At 35.6% G+C, this 26,246-nt stretch overlaps 1 pseudogene; it reads right to left on the reverse strand.

Annotated features, from left to right (window-relative positions):
- Nucleotides 1-4,706: 4,706 nt before the first annotated feature.
- LOC140626489 (U4 spliceosomal RNA) lies at nucleotides 4,707-4,831 on the reverse strand (annotated as a pseudogene).
- Nucleotides 4,832-26,246: the final 21,415 nt, after the last annotated feature.

Consider the following 26,246-nt stretch of genomic DNA (forward strand, 5'->3'; position numbering starts at 1 on the left):
TTGATTTTCAGTAGTAGTATAAACGCTTTATTGTGTTTTCCTTTCTTATCCTTTTCTCTTTCTTTCTTCTTTCTTTCTTTCTTTCTTTCTTTCTTTCTTTCTTTCTTTCTTCTTCTTCTTCTTCTTCTTCTTCTTCTTCTTCTTCTTCTTCTTTTTTTGGGTGTGCGAGAGTGTGAGTGAGCAGAGGAGGAGGGTGGGGAGGGTTAGAGGAAGAGGGAGAGAGACTCTCCAGCAGACTCCACACCCAGCATGCAGCCAACACAGGACTTGACCTCACAACCCTAAGATCATGACCTGAGCCGAAATCAAGAGTCAGAAGCTTAATAGACTGAGCCACTCCGACAATCCTTTATTGGGTTTTCATGAACCTGTCAGTGGGTTTTTAGAAGAGGCTGCACACAGCTGATAGGCTGGTGTGGTTTTCTAACAAAGAAGCCTAAATAATGAATACAAGTGACCTGTAAAGAGAAAGGCAATCAAGATGAAACATCTGAAAACTGTTGCATTTTCTTTTTTAAAAAGATTTTTAATTTATTTGAGAGAAAGAGAGACCAAGAGAGAGAGCATGAGCAGGGGAAGTGCAGAAGGAATGGGAGAAGCAGATTCCTTGCTGAGCAGGGAGCCCAATTCAGGGCTGGATCCCAGGACCCTGAGATCTTGACCTGAGCCAAAGGCAGATGCTTAACCAGCTGAGCCACCCAGGTGCCCCCCCCCAAATCATTATTTATTTCGAGATGTCATCTTTCAAGTAGAAGATTCAATATTCATCCAGCTTTGGAATAAGATTGGTGTAGGTATTATACTGAGCCACCTGAACAGAAGAAGAATACAAATGTAAAATTATTTTTTCCCTCTATTCTTGTGTATCTTGAATATAACCAGATAGAACACCTTCCTCTATTCACCTCTATACTAGTCAATGTAGGTTTTCATATTCCCATCAAGCCCTATTATTCCTTAAAGGGAAGATATATTTCTACCAAGGACTGGTAAACTTTTCAGAGTCATTAAAAAGTTAAAGATAATTGTATTTCCTATCAACCCAAATGGACAATAATATTTTACTTTTTATCGTAATACATTTTCTTGAAAGATCAAAAACTTTCAGTGCAAAAAACATTTTCTTTCTAGCTGGAAAATAAATAGCTGAAAATTCATAATATCATCAATGAGGGAGTTACTTCAGATTTATACTCATGCCAAGAATAATAAAACATTTTGGTAAAACAATTAATCTCATACAAATTACTGTCTGTACCCTTATTTCTAGGGTCAATCCTGACTCTTAGAATGTGGCCTTTCTGGATCCTCAGCCAAAAGCCCAGATATTGATGAAGATGTCTCCTGGCTTGGCTGAGTCTGAACTTGAATCTTCCTGAGGCACCATGTGGCATCTAAGATTCCTGCTTGGTTCCCCAGGCTCCTGGGTGCGTTTCTCTGCTGGTCCATTAGAGTCTTACCCTGCTTGTGTGCAGCTTAGATGGTGCTCTAGGACCCCAGGGACATTTTTGTGCTGATATTAATGGCTCCTTTTCTGCAGTTTTTTCTTCTCTAATTTCCCGCCTCTCAAATGCACGACAGCCCCTAACTCTGATCTATGTTTCTTTCACTGACCGAGAATACCTCTCTCTGCCCTCAGGGACAAAGCTGGGGGAATGAGATTTGGGAATCACTTCCCTTCTCTCATGTCCCTTCTCTTAAGAATCATAATCCTGCCCAATACCTGCAAATAATTGTTTTCTATATATTGCCCAGTTTTTATGGTTGTTTATGGCAGTTGTTAAGCTCTCTATCAGCTTTTTCTGAAAGACTTTCTTTGAGCTTGGACTTACAATATGGACTATAATCCTGCCTGACATTTTTCATCTTCCTGCTAGCAAATTATTCTGGCTTATATTCTAATAAACCACACCACTATCTGAGGTTTTCTCTATTATTTGTTTGTGGGTTTGTTTCCTCATCCATTTTCTGTCTCCCCCACTGGAACGTAAGCCCCATGAGCTACATCTCCATGGATTCTGACATCTTATGTGTCCTGTTAAATGCTGTAGCTCCAGCAGCTAGCAGCACACCTGGCATGCAGGAGACACTAAGGAAATATTTGTTGAACAAATGATTGTTTATTATGTTTTGCCTACTGATGTGCTACTCTCCAAAGCTGCACAGAATAAATTTGAGTTTCATACTGGATAAATAGCTAGCTTCATTATCTGACATATTCGTGTGTTGAAGACAAAGCAAATAAAACCTTGTTTTTCACCTCCTTCCCAATCTTTATTCAAGCATAGCATTTTATCTGAGGAATTACATCTTGAAATACATGAATATTGATATTTTTACTTTTCTTAAATTTGATTAAAGATCATTTCTTTGCCTAGCTGGTCTGTACCTCTTTTACAACATGGAGTATCTCTTTAACTTTACAAAGAATACTTTGTATTTTGATTTTTATACTCCCCTCCAATTTGAGGGGATATGAAAGTAGCTTTGTGAGGACCATTTGGAATTCAGTGTCATGACTCCTGCCTGTGCTGTGTTTGTTGTATCTCTGCACATGTGGAAAGATTTGTAGATGAAACACCATGGAGAGTTTGGCTGAAAACATAAACCTCACTGGCAGTCAGAGGGAAATAATAAATCAGTGATATTAAAATCTTTGTTAAATGTACTTCTTATGTCAGAAAGATAAGATCCAGAGTAAAGACCCTTTGCATTGAGAGAATACTCCCAGATCGGTATTCAACTAGAAATTTTAATAGGGAACATGCATCTTTTGGTAATGACAGTTGTTAATAGAGAACAAGATAGCACAGATTGGTTTGTTCTGTTCTGTTTCTGGAAGAAAAAAGTTCTCAGAACAGAGTCCCATATGAATAGGCTCCATGGAATTGCTGACAAAGGCTGGTTATGTGGAAATGAATGAGAATGCATATAAACCTCCTGTTAGAAGTGCAATTTATTAAACAAAAGGTGACTATGGATGCTGACTGGAGGGGACACAGTATTGGGAAGTCATGTAGTGACCATAAATTATAGATTGGTAGGGAAAGGATGATTTTGATGGCAGTGAAGAACCCATAAAAGAAAAAGATGGTCTAAGATCTTGAACTTTCAACTCAAGACAATGGTGGACAAACAAAATAACGTTATGGTGATCCTAAAGGGCAGACTTAAAGGGATTGAGATTAGAAATGTCTGTTTTGTGTTTTCTCTTAACCATGTGTTAAGTTAGGGCATTGTTTGGCAGGAATGAGACTTAGGATGGGGTACATGGGAATCAAATTGAGACATTTCAGCTTTTTGCTATATGAAACCTGTTTGCTAGTTGAAGCATCACTTTCTTACCCCTCCCTGGAATCAAACATTCTTTATATAAAATACTGAGACAGATGACTTATAAGCATACTGACACTTGTTCTACTAAGGATCCTCATCCAGAATGCTATTTCCCCTAAAAATGTGAGTTTATTTAGCCTCTTGAGAGTGGTATTAAGCCATAATATTCAGCATGAAGGAATTTATAGAATAGTCATTTTCTGCAGCTTCCAAAAGGCAGAAAATACAAACACAAAGATGGTAATCATTGTGATCACCAGAAAGTCAAGAGTTTCCTCCTTTCAAAAAATTTTTTGAAATCTGTTAAAAATATGAAGTGTGGTTTTTTTTTTTAAAGAAAATTATATAATAGTGGTTATGTTCTCAATTCTGACTCCAGAAAGATATCCTATGTTCTTTTGAATTTAGTGCATTTAGTTTAGAATTCAACTTCTTTTGAATGGCTGTGAATAACTTAATCTAAGGCAAATTTCCAGAAGGAGCAGAAAGCAGCAGTCTCTTGAAATATTGCCTAATGATCTGTAGTTTGGGTACTCCCTTGATTTATTTTGTGTAATATTTCAGACATACACTGTAGGTACACAGAATAGAATTTCCTTATGAAATACTTATAAGGTATCTTGCATACCATAAATAAATAAGTTGAAGACCAAATTCATGAGATGATAAATTACAGTAGATGTCTTTGTCTAAGAAACTTTCTTGCTGATTAAATTTATTTTTGAAATACCTAGATATAATGTCAGTTCTTAGCCTAAAAGTATATTTTCCTGATACGTATAAGAAATAGAGTTTTGTTATCCAAATGTAAACAAGCAAGAAAGAATATATTAGAATTAATAAACTTGTACTGCCTTGAGCTCTTTTGGATAGCCTCTGTAAAGCTGATAAAGCATGTGCTAATTAATTCATATTTTTCACTTAACAAAACGTTTATGGAGCCTTTTCCATATGTCTTGGGGAAATTTAGAAATGACTAAAGCTTGAAGGCTCAACCATCCAGGACTTTTAGGGTAGTAAGGAAGACAAGGCATGTGCATGTAAAAATGTGTAGTAGTAAGTGCTATAAAAGAAGTATAAGAAGCTACTTAATTTATTTTTCTGAATTTGCTTAATTCTTTTACCTGTTATTGAAGGAGTCAGCTTACAACTCCTCAGATGAGAAGAAAGTAGATTTCAAAAGGAGAGGCAGGTAGACTTAGCTACCTAAAAAAAAAAAATCTTTTATATATCAAATAACAAAGAAACAGAAGGCAAATAAAAAACCTGGGAACTACTTACAATTAATCTTACTATAAAAGAGTTTGTAAAAATAATATATAAACATCCTTTATGATTGCTCGGCAAACACTAAAACATCACTACAAGTTCAACAGAAGACGTAAGCAAAAAGTCACTGATTATTCAGCCTGTAAAATTAGGAAAAGTTTTCAATTAGCAATAATCGCACCTCAGATAAACCTCATTGGCTACAATACTGCCACTGCACAAAGCTTCAGCCTGTAAAATTAAACTTATCAAATTATTACCATAGCAGTGGAAAACAGCTTTTTGTTTATGAAATCAATATAGATGTTTTTGGTAAATGATTGCATCAATATTGACAAAGATGGGGTCAGGTAAGTCCCTTTGGGTGAGGAAGAATTTCTGTAACATTTTAGGAGATATTTTCAATACCTATTGAGAGTATAAAGTTTTCATTTTCAGCAGTTATGCTTTTTTAATTTTTTATTTTTTTTAAGATTTTTTTTTAAATTCATAGAGACAGAGAGAGAGAGAGAGAGAGAATGAGAGAGAGGCAGAGACATAGGCAGAGGGAGAAGCAGGCAGCATGCAGGGAACCTGATATGGGACTCAATCCAGGGTCTCCAGGATCACGCCCTAGGCTGCAGGCAGCGCTAAACCGCTGTGGCACCAGGGCTGCCCTATGCTTTTTTTCTAAACCACATATCCTAAGGAATGAATCATGAGCATGGCCAGATTTATACATAAACATGTTTAATGCAGAAGTGTTTACGATGAGTGATTATGGGAAATAAAAGTGTTCAATAATAGAGAAGTGCTTAGCTGAAATGTCAGACAGTCATCCATAATGCATGTTGTGTGCTTGTGTGCTCTATACACACATAGAAAGCAAGGAATAAACCATACATAGCTGATGCAACTTTATTTCTGTATTTTAATCATAAGGCCTTAACATGCTTATAGTTTCTTCTCTACCACCCAACTTATATTCTCATCACTCTCAACAAGGACCTCAGCTAACTGGTATTCTTTACTTAGTTGGGTGACCCAGATTTCATTTCTGATGGGTCTGAATCCTCAGGGGACGTTCCTCTTTTTGTTGGTGTGGGAAGAATTGTTGTAATTTCCTATTATCTTTTACTTTTGGACATGGAAGTGGTAAGAGGTACTCCAGAGAAGACCTTGGCTTCCATGCATAGTTCTCTTGCCCAATTTCCTTGATTATTAGGGTAGCAACCATAGCCACTAGTAATGTGATCCCCCTCTTTGTCTGTAAAGTTCAGGTGCATGTGGAACCCAAATAACCAGGTAGCATCCCTAACTTTCGATTTGGTAGAAGCCTTCTAATCTTCTTTCTGTCTCATGAAGGGAACATTACCCTCTTGGAATAATAGGCATCCAAAGCAGGAGAATTAAACATTCCAAAGAGAGGAATCACAAACTCTGTGAATGAGTTTTAAGGTGTGAAAGTGAGAGGAGCATCTCTCATGCCTTGAAGCTTGGACCCATGAACCCAGAAACGAGAGAGACATCAGTCTTCTAATAATGAGAGGCTTGGAAAGAAAAGCAGTCTACTTGGAGCGTGTGGGCATCATTGCTCACAACATGTGCACCACCTGCAACTTCTACATGTGGAGATGTGGCTGTCTCTGTTCAGAATAATTTCAATAGTTTTGATAAGAAATAGGTTTTGATAGGAATATATACATAAAGAGAAAGCCTTCATTTCCATCAGTGACTTTCATATCCCCTTCTCAGTACTCAGATATAAAAACTTCCATCCAGATTAAACCTATGCCTACTTCCTTTTCCTGGCTCAAGAAGTAATGCTTACATCTGTTCTAAATTCACCTTTTTCTCTTCTTTCTTGCAAACATGGAATACTCTCATTTTTAAGTATGTGGGCTACCATTCAGAGTTGCTGGGATTGACTCTACTGTCAATAGATCAGGTAACTTTTGTGTCGTAGATGAGCTGTAGATGTCCCATAATCTCTGTGATAAAATACTACCTTTCCCTTGCAACTCCTCCTTGTAAAGTGACACTATAACTAAGGTAAAAATCCTGCTTCTGTTTCCACTGCAATGAAATTTACCTGATCTGGTGCTTCACTTTTTCTAGTGTGGTTGGACTAAATTCTTAACCTAGTTATGATATAGATGAGCAGTGCCAGCCTTCATCCAAATTATTGGGTCCAATGCTCTCTTTCTTTCTAGCTGGAGTACTGCCATGAATGAACCAGTCTACCAAAACCTGGTCATAACCTACTTAACTTCCAGCAGTGCTTGTAAGCTGGAATTTCCCAGTGCTGTCTGCATTGGCTAGATCTGTCTCTCTGGAGTCAGTGTTTGCCTTAACTGTGCTTGAGCCTAGCTTATCAACAGGACACTTTATATGAGAAACTTACCTTCTGTGACATACCTTGTTTCACTGGTCTGAGGTTGGTTTTTTCCCAAATCAAAGTAAAACACAATTAACAAGAAAAATGTACCTGATGTACAGCTCATTCTTCACCTAGCCTTGCTCATTAAATAATTTATCTCTTAAAAATCCTAGTTCCTGTTACAGTGTCTTCCTAAGTCTTAATTTCTAACTCTTAAATTTGCTCAACCATTTTAGGTTCTCTTTTGCCCACATATCGTCATGCCATATGACTTCGCATAATGTCTCATTGCAACACAACCTGTGAAATTATATTTTCTGGCTGGCACATAATCAGTGTTTCCATCATTTGTGAGATATAATACAGAGCTGCTAAAGCTAATTCTGTGTTAGGTGATGTCTCACTGCCTGCTTGAAAAGTGCAAAAAGATTAGCATGTTTAAATTAAACTAGATCTACTTGTAGAAGATTAATTATTTGGCTTGCCAACAAGAAGTCACCACATTATTAATGTAATGAACAAAGAAAATTGCTTCTATAAGAGAGAATGATAATACATGGTACTTTGCCATAACATCAGAAAATAACAGAGGTGAGTGATGGCAACATTCATAGATGTTATCCAGGTAATAATTTTTTTAAAGAGTTGGTCTCAATTACTATCCCATTATCCTGCTATTATTTTTAATAATTCTGGAAAGAGCTCATATTCAGATATCATTGATATATGTAAATGATGTTAGAAGACGAAGTCTATATTGAGAGTACTCCAGACACTTGTCATCATTTTCATTAGACTACTGTACAGGCTGTCAGTTGTCATGGCCCAGAAGGCTTGGTGCTTGTAACCTTTCCAAGAGCTTAAATATTCATCATGGGTTCATCCCTGTGGCTGTACTTGGAGATATGAAAAGATATAAGATGCATCCAAACCAACTTCTCTAAAGAAAATGTTGTGACAATCTGACAGCCATAAAAACAAATATGTCAGTAGCACAGGTGAACATAAAAAGAGAAAGGAGCAGCACAATGTTACTGGAGAACGAGATAATGGGACAAATTGGTCTTTCGTCAATACACAAAAAATGTACAAAGTCACTGTCTTCCTTTAGTTCCAGTTCACCTATTCAATTAAATTATGGTTGGTTTCTTTACTAAATTTTTAGTGCAGAAATTTTAGGAAAATACAAGAAAGACATTTAAACTTAAGAAGAATATTAAATTTAAATTTAAATTACTTGCATTTTCACATCTCAGAGAATGTTTTCTGTTTTGTAAAGTGTTATGAATAAATAATTTTATTTTAGAAAGCTGTTACATAAACCCTATTCATCCTGCAATTTTATTTCATATTATTTTGTGAACACTTTATTAGGTTATAAAAGTTGTTGGAAAATATGATTAATAATGACTATGAAATTCTAACAAATCAATGTGTCCTCTGATTGTTGAACATTAGATTTCCTCCCAACCTTTTCTGTTAGAAATTATTTTGCTTTGAACATCTTTGTGCATAAATATATCCATATTTAGATTATTTACTTAGGATAGATGCCCAGAAGTATAATTATATTAAATACTATGGCTTTTGATAAATATGAGTTACTAGGCCAAGATCTGGAAAGGATTGAAAACCAGGAATTTGAATGCTATACTTGGGTTGTAGTTTTACTGGGGATATTTAGTAATTATAGGAGAGGTAACTGAGAGCCAGAGAGTTCAACACAGATACTGTAGTTTCTCAGGGATAGAGAAAGATAAAAGACAGTATTGAGAAGCATATCAGGGAGATAGTATCTAAAATAAAAGACAAAATATATTTGAGTAAGAAAATATCAAAATTTTCGAACTGAAAAAAATAGAAATTAAAACACAATGGGTAGGTTTGATAACACACCGCATACAGCTGAAGAAACTGTGTATAAAAAGAAAACAAAGTTTAAGGAAATGTCCAGAATGAAATAGACAGATGGAATGAATAGAAAGAAAATACAGAAAAGAATATAGATCTTTCTTCACTTATTGGGACATAAACCCATCATAAATTGAAGCTATCATAAGTTGAAAATGAATTTAATACACTTTAACTTACCAGACCACCATAACCTAGCCTATTTTAAATTTGCAAAACTTACATTAATCTATTAATCTATAGTTGGGCAAAATCATCTAACACAAAGTTTGTAATAAAGTGTTGACTATCTCATGTAGTTTATTGAATATTGTCACACCTGGTAGACTGCATGGGGAAGATGGATTCTCATCATATTTGGATTTGAAGGTGAGAGAGGTGGATTTTCGTGAGTTCTTAAAACCAGCGGCACTTACAACCTGGAAAGACAGTTCATGGAGATACAGCATAGTAGCAGCTGTTTGAAAAACACCTGGGGCATATGGGAGGGAGAGTTCTTTACTCATCTCAGAGCATAGCTTGGAGAGGCAGGGATTGCAGGGATACCCCCTCCAGGAACAAAGGAGATGGCAGGGACGGTTTCTTGCCCCTGTTCCCCAGCACAAATACACTGCCACCTGCAGGAACCAGCATTGCAAACACTAGCTACCTAATTTGTTTACACCAAACCCTATCCCATTGTGCTTCAGTGGATATGCCCTTTGCAGTCACACTTGCCTCAGTCCCGGCACTGTGGGTCTTCTCACCCAGGAGACTGGGTCAAACCTTGCCAATACCATGTCTCTTGATGCAGAGCCTTAATTCTGGGGCAGTGGTGGTGTCAGGTCACATTTTGCAAGCCGACCAGTGCACACCTTCTTAAGATGTGCCTCACCTGGCAGGCGACCAAACACTTCCTACAGTAGGCAGAGAGCTTTTCCAGATGATTGGACTGGAGGAAAAATTCAGGATGCAACAACAGAGCACACACAAGACACATAGGAGACATTTGTTGTGGTGCCAGGGCCTGGGGAGGAGAGGCCACTGCAAGAGCTCTTCTTCATAAAGCCATTACCTTCAAGAACAGGAAACTATAACAGGAAGTGAGAACAAAATTGGGGTAGCAATACTTAGACAAAATGGACTTTAAAACAAAGACAGTAAAAAGAGACAAGAAGGACACTATATAATAATAAAAGGGCAATCCAACAAGAAGTTCTAGTAATTGTAAATATTATATACCCAGTATGGGAATACTCAAATACATAAAGCAGTTAATAACAAAAATAAATGAACTAATTGAGAGGAATACAATAATACAATAATAATAATAGGGACTTTAACACCCCTCTTACATCTAGGCAGATCCTCTAAACAATATATACAAGGCAACACGGTTTTGAAGGACACATGGGAGCAGATTCCATCCTACAACAACAGAGTACACATTCTTTCTAAGTGCACACGGAATATTCTCCAGAATAGATCACATATCAGGCAACAAAACCAGCCTCAAAAAATTAAAAAAATATTTAAGTCATGCAATGCATCGTTTCTGACCATAATGCTTTGAAACTAGAAGTCAATCATAAGAAAAAATTTAGAAAAAAACACAAATACATGGAAGTTAAACAACATGCTACTAAACAATGAACGTCAACCAGGAAATTAATGAAATAAAAAAAATTACATGGAAACAAGAGAAAGTGAAAACATGATGGTCCAAAACCTCTGGAATGCAGCAAAAGGGTTCAAAGAGGGAAATTTATAGCAATATAGGCTTACCTTAAGAAGCAAGAACATCTCAAATAAACAACCTAAACTTATATCCAAAGGAGGTAGAAAAAGAACAACAAATGGAACCTAGAGCCAGCAGAAGGAAAGAAAGAATAGAGATTAGAGCAGAAATAATGGTATAGAAACTTAAAAAACAAAACAAAACTAAAAACAACAGTAGAACAGGTCAAATGAAACCAGGAGCTGGTTCTTTGAAAAGATCAACAAAATGGATAAATTCTAGCCAGACTCATTAAAAAAAAAAAAAAAAAAAAAAAGAGGGAGAGAGAGAGAGAGAGGGAAAGAAAGATGATTCAAATAAGCAAAATCAGAAATGAAAGAGGAGAAATAATAACCAACACCACAGAAATACAAACATGTCTAAGAAAATATGAAAAATTATAGGTCAACAAATTAGACAACTTAGAAGAAATGGATAAATTCCTAGGAACATATAACCTCCCAAAACTGAAACAGAAGGAAACAAAAGATGTAAGCAGACCAAGTACCAGCAATGAAAATCGCTAATCAAAAAACTCCTAAGAAACAAAGGTTCAGGATCAGAGAGGTGAATTCTACCAAATATTTTTTAAAAAAATATTTTATTTACTTATTCATGAGAGACACAGAGAGAGGCAGAGACATAGGCAGAAGGAGAAACAGGCTCTGCGCAGGGAGCCCGATATGGGACTGGATCCTGGGACCTCGGGATCATGCTCTGAGCTGAATGCAGTCGCTTAACCACTGAGCCACGCAGGTGTCCCTTACCAAACATTTAAAGAAGAATTAATACCTATACTTCCCAAAGTATTACAAAAAATAGAAGAGGAAGGAAAACTTTCAAATTCATTCAATGACTAGCATTACTCTGCCACCAAAACCAGACAAAGACACCACATACAAAGAAAACTATAGGCCAATATCCCTGACAGACCTATATGCAAAAATCCTCAACAAAATACTAGCAAATCAAATCCAACAATACATTTAAAAAGTCAGTCACCATGATCAAGTGGGATTTATTCTGAGTTGCAAGGGTGGTTCAATATTCACAAGTCAATCAAAGTGATATAACACATTCATAAGAGAAATGATAAAAAAAAACTATATGATTACTTCAATAGATGCAGAAAAAGCATTTGACAAGGTACAATAGTCATTCTTGATAAAAAAAACCCTCCACAAAGTAGGTTTAGAGGGAACATACCTCAACATAGTACCAATATTTTCCTAAGGCAAGGCATATAAAAGCAAAAATAAACTATTGGGGCTACATCAAATAACAAGCTTCTGCCCAGGGAAGGAAACCATCGACAAAATTAACAGAATCTACAGAATGGGAGAAGATATTTGCAAAAGCCATGTCTGATAAAGATATCCAAAATAAATAAAGATCTTATAAAACTCAACACCCAAAAGACAACCCAATTAGAAAAGGAGCAGAAGACCTACAGCTCCTGTCTTGGAGATCTGGGTCCCAACTCCAGGGGACCATCCCTTCAGGTACCAGATAATCAGCAGGCAGCATCTTTGCCTCATGGCCAAGGGACTCCATCCATCCCCCTACCCCTAGGGGCTATTGCTTCATCCAATATTGACTACTTCTGTGATTCCAGTGTCTTTAATTATTATTATTAGCAGTAGTAGGGTACATTTTCTGTTCTCTGCTACCTAGTTGGAAATTGTTAATATTAAATTCTCTTTGTTAAAATGATCGCACCAGTTTCTATCTCTGGCAAGACCCTGACTGATACAGAAATCCATTCTTGCTCCTCTAGATACTTAATCCCTTAAACATAAGAAGCCAGTTTCCTAAGTGTATCAAGCAACCACCTCTCCCAGTTGCTGGGATTTTACATCAAATTACTCCAAAGCCTGTAATCATGGATTCTCCAATCACTTTCCCCAGAGAGGCATCGCATTTAATCATGTCATTGTCTCCTATTGTGAAAGTCAGAGCTCATGTGCCATGTCTTATGTACTTAGATAATTTCTGAACACCAAAATAAATTTGATTAACTAAATGCCCTTTCCCTGATTATGGTAGAAGACAGAGAGCTATAATAAGTTCTTGAAACCATTTCTGCTGAAAGCAATATTCATTCCTGTGGTTTATTTTGGGCCCAAATCGCTATTATAGTAGATACATAGATGCTTTTGTGATTAAAAATCATTAATTACTTTTTTCTTGTTTTATGTGCTTCTGAAAGCAACCATAGGTTTTCAGAGACCTCAGAAAAGTATTTAGTATTTACGTGTTAAAAAGTAAGAATCTTGAACTACTCTTCCGATTCTATCAAAAGAGAATATGGGTCAATGTAACTGCAGAAGAGCATTCTAGCGTGGTAACATTGGCTTCCATCTTTTTTTTTTTTTTAATAAATTGTCATCTTGTGCTATCAATGTTGAAATTTGAAAAACAGTTTAATAGGATGGACTTTAAATAGTTACCTGTGTCATTTAAGGAAATCTGTGTTCCACTTACAATGATTTGGCTAAAGATAGAGGATTAGAATTTAAGATCCTCAGAATCTCACCTTTCCTATATCATATATCATAGATGGGAGATTCCCTGAAATTTTTTTGTCTTTGGCACAAGTTGTATAGAATTAATCCTTAAACATTTTCAAAGGAGGGAGTATTTTTTTTAAAGATTTTATTTATTTATTCATGAGAGACACAGAAAGAGAGAGTGAGAGAGAGAGAGAGAGAGAGAGAGAGCAGAGATACAGGCAGAGGGAGAAGCAGGCTCCATGCAGGGAGCCCGATGTGGGATTCGATCCCAGGACTCCAGGATCATGACCTGAGCCAAAGGCAGATGCTTAACTGCTGAGCCACCCAGGCATCCCTTCAGTTTATTTTTAATAAACTGGCAAAGTGGGACAGTTTTATTCTAATTTAATGTATACAGCCCAACTGAAGTAAACGTAGAGTTTTTGGGAAATGGAAGCTGATGCATTGTGCTACACAATCCTTCTGGGGCTGAGGTTGGCATAGACCAGTGTGGTCAGTTTTCTTTTTAACCTTCCTTGGTTTCACTATTGAGAGACCCCTGAAGCATTTCACTTTGTGGCTTGCCAGAACAGGAAAAGCATTTCTGGATTTTTAAATATAGCAACATGGATTCCATGAGCTCTAGTTTTTCCTAAAATAGGAAATTCTATCTCCTGGATTTGAATCTTATGAAATAGAAGAAATATGGAAGCCTTTTGCATGCTTAACTTCCTGGAGAAAATACATGGAACTTAATTAATTTCATGGATATTGATCTTCAATAGACAAAATAGTCATACAGTTAAAATATATACCTACAGAATATATTGTATATGTGCTTACAAAAGTTGAAGGAGTTTGACCTTTAAACAAATCTGTCTTTCAAGATGTTAAAACCCATGTCTATAAACATCTGAAGTGTATGTTTTGAATTACTGTGCAGTAATTAAACAGAATTTGTATGAATTCTTCCTTTTTATTCAGTAATCTGGATTCCAGAATAGGAGAACACTAATTTGATTCATTGAGTTTATACTTGCTTGTATTATAAAAATAATAGAAAATTATTGTATGATATGATGTGTGTGCTTGTGTATAGGTACATGGCATCTCTGTGGTGTTTATGTATATGCTGTATACACACACACACATTTCAATTTATTTGCCTAAATATTTCAGTGTAGATGGTGTATTGATATAATTCATTTAGTCTGTATGAAATTTAATTGTTTCTTATCTTTTTCCTATTTAAATATGTAATTAAATATTTTTTTGCCACTTGTAAGATTATCTCCAAAGATAAATGTCAGAATTGGAATTGCTAGGTCACAATTTTAAATTATAATGAATTGCCACAGAATTCCATAAAATTATATATTAATGCCCCTTTCTTTGCATATCCTATGATAGTCTTTCAGTTTACTAGTTTTTTTATGTACAAAGCACTAGAATTTAAGAAAATTAGAAAACCTTCTCCAAGAAACTCATTTTTTTACCTTTGTTAATGATGTTTTTCAACATAAATTTTCCATTTTGTTAAGTATTTTATGGCTTTCAAGTCATACTTTCAAATACCATTTTACTCATTTTTATTATTTAAGTTTTAAATATCTCCCAAGATTCCTTTTGGAAATTTAATAATTTCTATTTTAACAAGTAGAGTTTGAGGCATTTGGGATTGATTTTGTATAAAGCATAAATTTACAAATCCCGCTTAATTTTTCTTCTAAATGACCAGATGGTCCCGACCAAAGCATGCAGTTAAATAATATATTTTTCCCACTGATCTGAAATGCCATGTTTATTATATACTGGATTTTCTTTATCTTTGAGTTTAGATTCTCTTTTTTATTTTACTGATGTTCTTACCTGTTTCCTTGCCAGTATAACACTGAAGTAATATAGCTTTATAAAAGTGTTTAAATGTGTTCCAAGCCTCATTATTCCTTCTTCATTTTCAGAATTTTCCTTTTAAACTGCCATGTTTATTTTTCCATTAAAACATCTTCCTCCCCTCTGATATTGAGTAGTGAGATATATGTTATTTGAAAGTTTGAAAATGATCAGCTTTGGAGTCATGGTGGTCTGATACTATTGGATGATATTATTTAGCATAGTTGTTTTGTGTTTGTTTTAAATTAAGGTTTGGTAATTTATATCTTTCTCAAACATATCCGATACATCCAAATTTTCAAAAAGAACTTAATAGAGTTGAAAATATTCTTGTAATTTTTTCATAGTATTTGCTTATTTTTTTTTAATTTTTATTTATTTATGATAGTCACACACACAGAGAGAGAGAGAGGCAGAGACACAGGCTCCATGCACCGGAAGCCCGACGTGGGATTCGATCCCGGGTCTCCAGGATCGCGCTCTGGGCCAAAGGCAGGCGCTAAACCGCTGCGCCACCCAGGGATCCCTATTTGCTTATTTTTTTAAATTTTTAATTCCACTTAGCTTACAGTGTTTTATTAGTTCAGGTCTACAATATAGTGATTCAGCACTTCCATCCATCACCTGGTGCTCATCACAAGTGCCCCCCTTAATCTCCATCACCTATTTCTCCTATCCACCCATCTGACTCCCCTCTGGTGACCATTGGTGTGTTCTCTGTACTAACAGTCTATTTCTTGGTTTGCCTTTCTCTTTCTTTTTCCCTTTATTTGTTTTGTTTCTTAAAGTCCACATATGAATGAAACCATACGGTATTTGTCTTTCTCTGATTTATTTTGCTGAGCATTATACTCCAAGTACATCCATGTCTCTGCAAATGATAAGATTTCATTCTCTTTTATGGATGAATAATATTCTGTTGTATATCTATACTTATTCTTCTTTATTCATCTATCAACGGACACTTGAACTGCTTCCATATCTTAGCTATTATATACAAGGCTTCTGTAAGCACTGGGTAAACATTGGGGTGCATGTATCTCTTTGAGTTTGTGGTTTTGTAATTTTTGTGTAAATACCCAGAAGTGAAAATACTGGATCCTAGAGTAGTTCTATTTTTAACTTTTTGAGGAACCTCTATAGTGCTCTCCACAGTGGCTAAACCAGTATGCGTTCCCACCAACAGTGCAAGAGGCTTCCTTTTTCTACACATCCTTGCCAATACTTGTCATTTCTTGTGTTTTTATTTTAGCCATTCTGATAGGTGTTAGGTGAAACCGTTTTGTAGTTTTGATTTACATTTACCTGATAGTAAATGATGATGAGTGTCTTTTCATGTGTCTGTTAACCGTCTGTAGGTCTTCTGCTCCTTTTCTAATTGGGTTGTCTTTTGGGTGTTGAGTTTTATAAGATATTTATTTATTTTGGATACCTTTATCAGATATGGCTTTTGCAAATATCTTCTCCCATTCTGTAGATTCTCTTTTATTTTTGTCGATGGCTTCCTTCACTGGGCAGAAGTTTGTTATTTGATGTAGCCCCAATAGTTTACTTTTGCTTTTATATCCCTTGCCTCAGGAGACATATCTAGAAAAAAGTTGCTGCAGTAGATGTCAGAGAAATTACTATCTGTATTCTCTTCTAGGATTTTTATGGCTGCAGGTCTCACATTTAGGTCTTTAATACACTTTGAATTTATTTTTGTGTATGGTGTAAGAAAGTGGTCCAGTTTCACTCTTTTGTATCTAACTGTCCAGCCTTCCCAACACAAGTCGTTGAAGAGACTCTCTTTTTCCTATTGGATATTCTTTACTGCTTTGTTGAAGATTAACTGACCATATAATTGTGAGTTTATTTCTGGGTTTTTTATTGTATTCCATGGACCTGTGTGACTGTTTTTGTGCCGGTACCATACTGTCTTGATCACTGCAGCTTTGTAATATAACTTGAAGACAGAAATTGTGATGCCTCTAGCTTTGCTTTTTCAAGATCATTTTGGCTATTTGGAGTCTTTTGTGATTCCATAAGAAATCTTAGGATTGTTTATTCTAGCTCTGTGAAAGATGATGTTGGTATTTTGATAGGGATTGCATTAAATACGGAGATTGCTTTGGGTAGTATAGACATTTTAACAATATGCTTTGGGTAGTATAGAAATTTTAACAATATGTGTTCTTGGAAGAGCATGAACATGGAAGGTGTTTCCATTTCTTTGTTGTCATCTTCAATTTCTTTCATTGGTGTTTTATAGTTTTCAGAATATAGGCCTTTTTCATCTCTGGTTAAGTTTATACCTAGGTATCTTATTATTTTTGGTGCAATTATAAATGGGATTGTTTTCTTAATTTCTCTTTCTGCTGCTTCATTATTGGTATAAAGAAATGCAATAGATTTAAGTATGTTGATTTTGTATCCTGCAATTTTACTAAATTCATTTATCAGTTCTAGCAGTTTTTTGGTGAAGTCTGTAGGGTTACTACAGATTATATAGTATCACTAGGTTATTAACTCATTCTTAATGTTTTTTATTATTCTCCTTGATTTTTATAACCCCTTTAAATTGAGGACATTTTGAAGACTTGCTATTTAGTTTAATTACCAAAGCAATGGTTTGCTAAATATTATTTTATCTGAAATGTGCATTGTATAGTAACTATACATTATTATATTATTTTTACATAAAATATATATATTTTGTACTCTGGGGTCAGTGTTTAATTCATTTTATTTTTAACTTTAGAAATTTTTATTTTTATTTTTTTACTTATTCATAAGAGACACACAGAGAGAGGCAGAGACATAAGCAGAGGGAGAAGCAGGCTCTCCGAGGGGAGCTTGATGCAGGAGTCCATCCCAGGATCCCAGGACCCCAGGATCATGATCTGAGCCAAAGGCAGACGCTCAACCACTGAGCCACCCAGGTGCCCCTAGAAATTTTTAGTACATATTCCATGTACCCTTGAAAAAATATGTAATTGCTATTACCATAGGTATGATTTCACAAATATCTGTTGGTAAATGTGTTTCATACTATTTGGGTCTCTATTTTCTTGCTAATTTTCTGCCTGTTTTCTATCAATTAGTCAAAGGGAAGTACTGAAATCTTTAATTATAACTGTGGATTTGTCTGTTTCTTCAGTCGATACTATCAGTTTTTGTTTTATTACTTTGAAGCTCTATTGTTAAACATATGCAGTGTTAAGATTGTTATGTCTTGTAACAAATTAACCCTGAAAATAGTCCTAGTTCTGAAGTATTCTTCGCCTGATATTAATATTGTCACTTCATCTTTCTGAGGATTATCGTTTGCATAGTGTAATTTTTTCGCAATTTTACTTTCCACCTATTTATGTCTTTATATTTGAAATATGTTATTTTAAACAGGCTTAAAAATCAGTCTAGCCTATCTGCTTTTGTGTTGGAGGGTTTAGAGATTTATATTTCATTTTATTGTCAATATAGTTGCTTTTATGTCCTTCACCTTTGCTATTTCCTGATTGTCCCATGTGTTCTTTGTTGTTTTTTTCTTTCTCTTATTTTAACTATCCTACCACATCACCACTTTTGGCTTATTAAATGTGCCTCTGTTTCCACTTTTAGTGGTGGCTCTTGAATTTATAATATATATCTCTAATGTATTGGAATCCACTTAAAAATATCATAATATTACTTCTTGTATAATGTTAGGACCTTGCAATATTGTAGTTCCACCCTTTCTCTTACTTTTGTCATACATCTTGTTTTTACATATGTGTAATGTCCTTAGTAGTTATTATCTTTTAGAGCCTTGGCTATATTTTAGAGAAAATAAGGAAGAAATATATTATATTTATTCTTATTTTATACCATTTCTGGAACTCTTTGTTCCTTCATGGAGACCTAAGCTACTGTTTGATACCATACTTCGTCTGCCTCAAGTTTCTTCAACACCTCTCATCCAGGTATTCTGGCAGTAAACTCTCTCAGCACTCAAACTTTTGTTTTTCTGTAAAATCTTTATTTTCCTTGCATTTTTGAAAGATATACTTTGCTGAATATCAAATTCCATGTTATTGGGTTTTTCCACCCCTACTTGTAGCTCCTTAAACAAGCCATTCTGTTGCTTTCTGGTTTGCATATTTGCAGATGTCAAGTGTGTAGTTAGTCTTATTTTTGGTCCTCTGCATAAATGTCACTCCTCTTCACCCCCCTGCAGAGTCTTTCAAGCTTTACTCTTTATTGCTATTTTTTCAAAGATTTATTTATTTATTCATGAGATATACAGACTGAGAGAGAGAGGCAGAGAGACACAGGCAGAGAGAGAAGCAGGCTCCACACAGGAAGTCCTACGCGGGACTTGACCCTGGATCCTGGGATCACGACCCGAGCCGAAGGCAGGCACCCAACCACTGAGCCACCCAGGTGTCCCTTTGTTGTTGTTTTTTAAGAAAGTTTGTTATGATATGTTTTAGCATGATTTTATTATGATCTGTTGAGCTTCAGATCTGCTGATATATGGTTTTTAACATATTTCCAAGTTTTTCAGCCATTAGTTCTTCAAAGACTGTGTTCTTCCTACCTGTCTTTTCTCCTGGGACTTCAATTATACATATATTATCAATTATACATATATTAGACTGCATGGTTTGTCCTGCAGGTCACTGTATTTTTCTCTCTATGATTCACTTTGCTAGTTTATATTGTTATATCTTTATATAGCTTGATCTTCTGTCATGTCCAACCTGTTAATAACTTCATCCACTGAATTTTTCATTTAATATACTTGTTTTTCAATTGTAGAAGTTCCACTTAATACTTACAGTTTTCATTTCTCTTGGAGATAATGTTTTATTTTAAATTCAGGAGCATTGGGGCGGCCCGGGTGGCTCAGCGGTTTAGCGCCACCTTCGGTCCAGGGCCTGACCCTGGAGACTCGGGATCGAGTCCCACATTGGGCTCGCTGCATGGAGCCTGCTTCTCCCTCTGCCTGTGTCTCTGCCTCTCTCTCTCTCTCTCTCTGTGTCTATCATGAATAAATAAATAAAATCTTTAAAAAAATAAATAAATTCAGGAGCACATTTATAATAGATTTTCCAAAATTCTCTACTTTTTCCTCTGTCATTTTCTGCTTCTGTTTCTACTGACTTTTATATCTTCTGATTATGGATTAGATTTTCTTGATTTTTTTTTCACATAGGGATTTTTATTTGTTTTTGGTTTTTGATGCTTGAATTGTGTATTTTAGTTATTTGGTTGCTGGGGTTTGATGAATGTTATAGATTGAATTGTGGGCCTCCCTCCCCTCAATTCATATGTTGAGATCTTAATGCCCAGTACATCAGAATGTGAACTTATTTGCAAATAGGGTCATTATAGATGCAATACCGTAAGTTAAGGTGAGGTCATGCTGGAGTAGAATAGATTCCTAATTCAGTATCATTCTTGTCTTCATTAAAGAAGGAAATTCAGATGCAGGCACACATACAGAGCATCATGTCAGCATGAAGATGACCATCTAGAAGTGTAGGAAAGAGTCTGGAACAGATCCTTCCCTCATAGCCCTTGGAACAAACCAAGCCTGCCAACACCTTGATCTAGGACTTACAGATCCAGAAAGGTAAGACAATGTATCATGATTGAATTAATGTAACTAAATGGATCACTTATAAAAAAGAAATTATTTATTTTAAAGGCAGAAATGTGTTGTCAAAGGCACAGATTTGGAGATCATTTCTTTCGTTGTATTGACTTCTCTAGGGCAATCATAACCTCACATATATGAGTTAGAGTTAACAGCAGCATCACAAAACTTTAATTACTTGTTAAAGTATTAGTGTTTTTATTATTATTATAATTATTATTATTACTGTTTGTTTTGTTCTGTGCTTAAAATTCATCTTGAATCTTGTGAATTTATGGTAATAAGTGGTATGAGACTGTGCTATATAGAAAGGTCTGGTAATTTCTTTTTCTTATAGTTTTATGAACTTATTAGAACTGCTATTAATGGTCCAGACACTGTCTTCCTCCATTTAAACATTTTTCATTATTTTTTAGCTGCTACAAATGATTTTGGTTGATCAGTATTCTTCATTACAAATAGCAGGAACTGCTCAGGGTAATAGAGGAAGAGTCATTTCTTGCTGGAGTATATTTAGTAGCTCCCAAAATCATCGGTGATGGGGAAGGGGAGCTGAAGAAATTGATTTGTGGTTACAGGTTTAGGAAAAAGACCCCAAATCTGCAGAAAAGCAGCCACCATTGCTACTGCCACCAGTACAAAAACCAAATGGGAGGAGTTCACTTTTATCAAACCTGAAACATCAGAGATTCAACCTTGTAATTGTAGTTGTTCTCAAAAGGCAACATCTCTTTTCCATCTATACAAATGAAATTAAATGTCTACATCCAGTCTATTCCTACATATCATCACTTCAACATAAAAATTTTTGTGGAGGATTTGATTGAGAGTTCCTCTCCTTCCCCAAGAAAAAAAAAAGCAAAGCCCAATATTTGAGTTTTGAATTCCAGTTTGAGGAGGGATTTTACCAATAGAGAAAACTAATAAAAAATGATTGGCAGCCATGAAAGTAATGATGAGCTAACTCTGTGACAACTCACTTTAAGGACTGACATAGTTGCATGTCTGCTTATCCTGAAAGAGAGTGATCAATGACCTTCTAAACATGCCCACAATTATTTTCATAATTATCTAGGAGTCTCCATTTTACAACATTCTTAGAGGTGTTAAATTATTGGTTCAAAGTTCTGTCATCGATCTCAACTTCTTTTTTTAGTTGCTTTTCTTTTTAGTTTCATGTTTTATGTGCAAGTGATAAAGATAAATTATTGTTCCTCCTCAACTCTAGGGAATTAGTTTCAAGCAGTGATGGTTTGATCCAAGCTTCATTTCCTGGAGTTATTAGTTTATCTGTATTCTATCTCATGAGAATACAGTTCAACTTTTGCCACTGAATTTGAGGTTTGACATTCACAATGTAAAGAGCTGATAAATGGAAGGAACTAGGCAAACAGCATGGAGAATGATTAGGCACAGACTTATTGGACTGGCTTGGTAGGCAAATGTTCAGAGTCATTCCTAAAATAATACAGACTAGGGGCAGGCAGAGGTAGAGCATGCTAAGTTGTGTAAAATTCCAGGAATATAAGGAGTTAAGCAGAACTGTGAAAGGGAATAAAACGAAATCACCAGGATGAAATTTAAAAAGATTTGAATTTTGATAGAAAAATCCCAGGGGTCATGGGATTTTAAGTTGAAGATTTGCAAGTCTAAGAGGCTCACACATGAATAGGTAGAGCAAAGAACGGATACATGTGGATTATTACTTAATGTGTCCTGGTTTCTACTGATGGGTTGGTGAGACCTTGAAGTATTAGACAGTATAAAGATTACTGATTAGTTTATTACCAACCGGGAGGGATGTGATGTGATATCTTACCCATGAACAGAGATCTCACAAATTCATTCCATTTAGGGACTGTGATACCTCAGACCCTCCAAACCTCCAAATCAATGCGCTTCTGCTCTAGTAAGATAAAAAAATTTTAAACTTTTGATTGAGTAACTGCCAATAATTGTATTTAGATTATGAAATGATTTTATTGGTTAATGTACACATGTAGATGGTCACTATAAAAATTCACATTTTTTATAGCTTTGCTAAGTAGTTCATGAAATATCTCTAATTTAGGAATCAGAGTTTGAGGATTACTTCTAATCTAGGGCTTACTTTAGTTTTCCCTATATTCATATACATTTATTTGTTATAGAGATGGTAGAGACATAGAGTGAAAGGACCACAGCGATCACGTAGTTAATCTTATTCCATAATTCAACAAATTAAAAAAAATAAGGAAGCAGAAGCCCATTGGTGATGGTGACATAACTAGTATGGGGCAGGACCAGGTCTTGTCCAGTCAAAGGACTTCCAGTTACTTCCAATACACTCTGCTGCCAGGATATATATTTTTACCTACCTAAAAGATCAAGGATTCTGCTTATGCACAGATTGATATTAATATTCAATCAAAAAACTATGGCTAGATTTATTGATGCATGGTAGATTTCTCTAAACTGTAAGTTACAGCAGATGTGTAATAATTATCCTTGTAGATGTTGCCTCCCTGGCTTCTGAGTGTGCTATTCATTGTCTCATAAGCTATCAGAATCATTTCTTCATGTAGAAAAACCACTTTTCTGGTAACTACATACTGAAAGGGCTCACTGGTTCTACCAAAGCTTCAGAATGCTACCATACTGCTTGAAGCTTTTTGATGAAATCCACTGAGGGGTACAAGACTCTGACCTACTCATGTGACCTTCCTGTGCCAGCCTTTTTGTGGCTTAAGTATACATTGCTTAAGTATAATGCTCTTATTTATTCTCTATACTTGTCCATCTCTGAAGAACTTTTTTTTTATTCAAAAAGTGTTATTTTGGGCATATGGAATGATTGATTTTCATCATTTCCTTTACAGAAGTCCCCTCCCATCTTTTGTGCTATATGATTTTAAATGATGCTAATAAAATTGCTGAAAATTTGCATGCAGAATGTTGAGGCAGAGCCAATACAAGTTCAGCGTTTGTTTACAGATTTTCATTAAGATATCTTTGATCTGGGGGAGGACTTTGAAAATCAACAAAATTATCCAAAATCTAATATTTCACAGTGAAGTGTGTAAAATATTCTCCTATCACCTTCAAACTGGATCAGATTTCATAAAATTGAATATGGAAAACAAATCTAATTATTAAACATGTAAATTAGGAAGTTATTATTTGCATGACAAACCCATGCTTAGCTTCTTGATATGAAATCCATTTGTGGTAGAGGGGTTGTTTTTATGTAAATATTAGTACTTATGAATATACTTTCAGGTTATGAATTATTTGACAGGCTGATTAGTTGGTTATTTGGGAAATGATTACAAACTTGGGGAAAAAAGTAAGACTGCAACACTAAACTGATAGAAGAATAATTAGAAAAAAAGGAGAGAGATTCTCTGAAATTTTCGCGTCAATAGAAAATTGGTATGGTCACTGGAAATTATTTAATAGATTATAATGTGTTTGGGGAGTGAGATTGAAACAATATCCCTAAAATTCCATAAGCTTGACAAGCTACTGGAGAATGATATGTGTGTGTGTGTGTGGGGGGGGGGTAAGGTACATACACCCCAGGGAATCAGATAAATATAGATTAAAGGGAAACAGAAGGAACATCCTTTGTTTGCCGAGTACTCACTAATAAGCAAATGCATAGAAAGTGTGGTACTGGATCATATACTCTGTTCTTTGTGAAATGTAAAAGTCTGCTAATCTTTCAAGGATTGTCATTGTAGAGAAATCTTCTTTAGATTCAGGTGCCTTCCTCAGTCACTTGGGCTGTAGTTCTATTTCCATGTTGCCATGCGGAGAAAAGTATGATCTCCATATGCCCATCTCTTCAGTATAATAATAATAAAAAAAGCAAAAATAGACTCAGTCTGGCCAGAAAATACTGGCTGACTTACTCTAAATGTTTACACAGCACGGAATTGCAAATAATAATTGCAGGGTTACTGTTATCATATTATCAGAAAATCTTGTATTTACTTCAATTAATTGAGCAAATTCTTGAAATGAATAATTTCTTATAGTGAATTATCCAGTTTGTTGACAGTTAAGTGGATATTTGTTTCTCTTAGAGTAGAGCTCTCTTGAGGCAGTAAATAACACGGGTGTGCTAGCTTTGAAAATGTGTATAAGTCAGGTGCTTTTCTGTTTTTACTAATTTTGCCTATCTATAACAAGTGTAATTATCTGTTTTTCATGTTACAAGGTTTTCAAAAATAGTGCATTAAGGTACTTAACATTTTGCAGATTTAGAGTATTCATGTAATATGGTTGACTACATTATTCTCCTATGCTGATATAGTAGTTATTATTATTAAAGCAGTAGTTCTCAACCTTGTCATCTTTAAGGAGCCATTGAATTACTTTTTCCTTGTAGACTTTAAGATTTAGGATTTCATCAATAAAAGCGATTTGTATAAAGTAACGATTGATTAGTTTTTACTATTTAAAAGTCTATGCAATTCACAACTATGAACCAGAGATTTCTTTTTTTTTTTTAAAGATTTTATTTATTTATTCATGAGAGACACACAGATTGAGGCAGAGACGTAGGCAGAAGGGGAAGCAGACTCCCTGCGGGGAGCCTGATGTGGGACTCGATCCCAGGACCCCGGAGTCACGGCCTGAGCCAAAGGCAGATGCTCAATCACTGAGCCACCCACGTGCCCCTGAAACAGAGATTTCAATAAGCATTAATTGGGCAGTCCTGGTGGCTCAGCAGTTTAGCGCCGCCTTCAGCCCAGGGTGTGATCCTGGAGACAGAGGTTCGAGTCCCACGTCGGGCTCCTTGCGTGGAGCCTGCTTTTCCCTCTGCCTGTGCCTGTGTCTCTGCCTCTCTCTCTCTGTCTCTCATGAATAAATAAATAAAATATTTTTTAAAAAAGTATTAATTAACCAGGTTATCCGAATGAGTTAACATAATCTTAGCACAAAGAAATTAAAAGCTGCGTGGATATTCTACAGCTTCATCTTTTAAAAAGTATAATTTTCCCTAAGTCTTACATTTTGAAAAAAGTCCCCCCAAATTCTTTCAATACCTTGAAAGATCTCTAGTGGCTCAGAGACCCCATCCTGGGAGCTAGTGAATAAGGTTGAATGCCTTTGGGGTACTGTAAGGAGTTCTGAGAGTACATAATAGTTCAGTGAAACTCATCAGTATGTATTAAAACTACACAGGGAAAACTGTCGGGCTTCTAGAAGCCAATAACATATCAAAGAGACAAACTATCTGCTGCTAGGGTACAGGCTGACGTGAATAAATTTCAGACTGTGGGAAATATGGCCAGACCTAACAGTAGGAAGGGTGCTGAGTATACACAATGCATGACTGATTTCAGGAGCCAATTGGTGCCTCTCCTGATAGCCAAGACAGCAGGTCCCAGGACACCGGCATATGTCATAAATCTGACTTCTTCGGAGAGCATAAAATGCCTGCTCTCATTCTGAGACTAAAAGAGTAAATCTTTAAACATAATTTGCATTCAAGAGAAAACCCTGAGGATCTCTCAAGGTGTTTCAGAAAATGGCATGGAGCACTAGACAGTGTTTTGTGCTACCAGTATCAGAGAAAAGAAAAGAAAATGCCTCATCAGAGAAAAGAGAAGAGCCCTGCTT

The sequence above is a fragment of the Canis lupus genome, chromosome 37 (assembly GCF_048164855.1).
Source record: "Canis lupus baileyi chromosome 37, mCanLup2.hap1, whole genome shotgun sequence".
Lineage (NCBI taxonomy): Eukaryota > Metazoa > Chordata > Mammalia > Carnivora > Canidae > Canis > Canis lupus.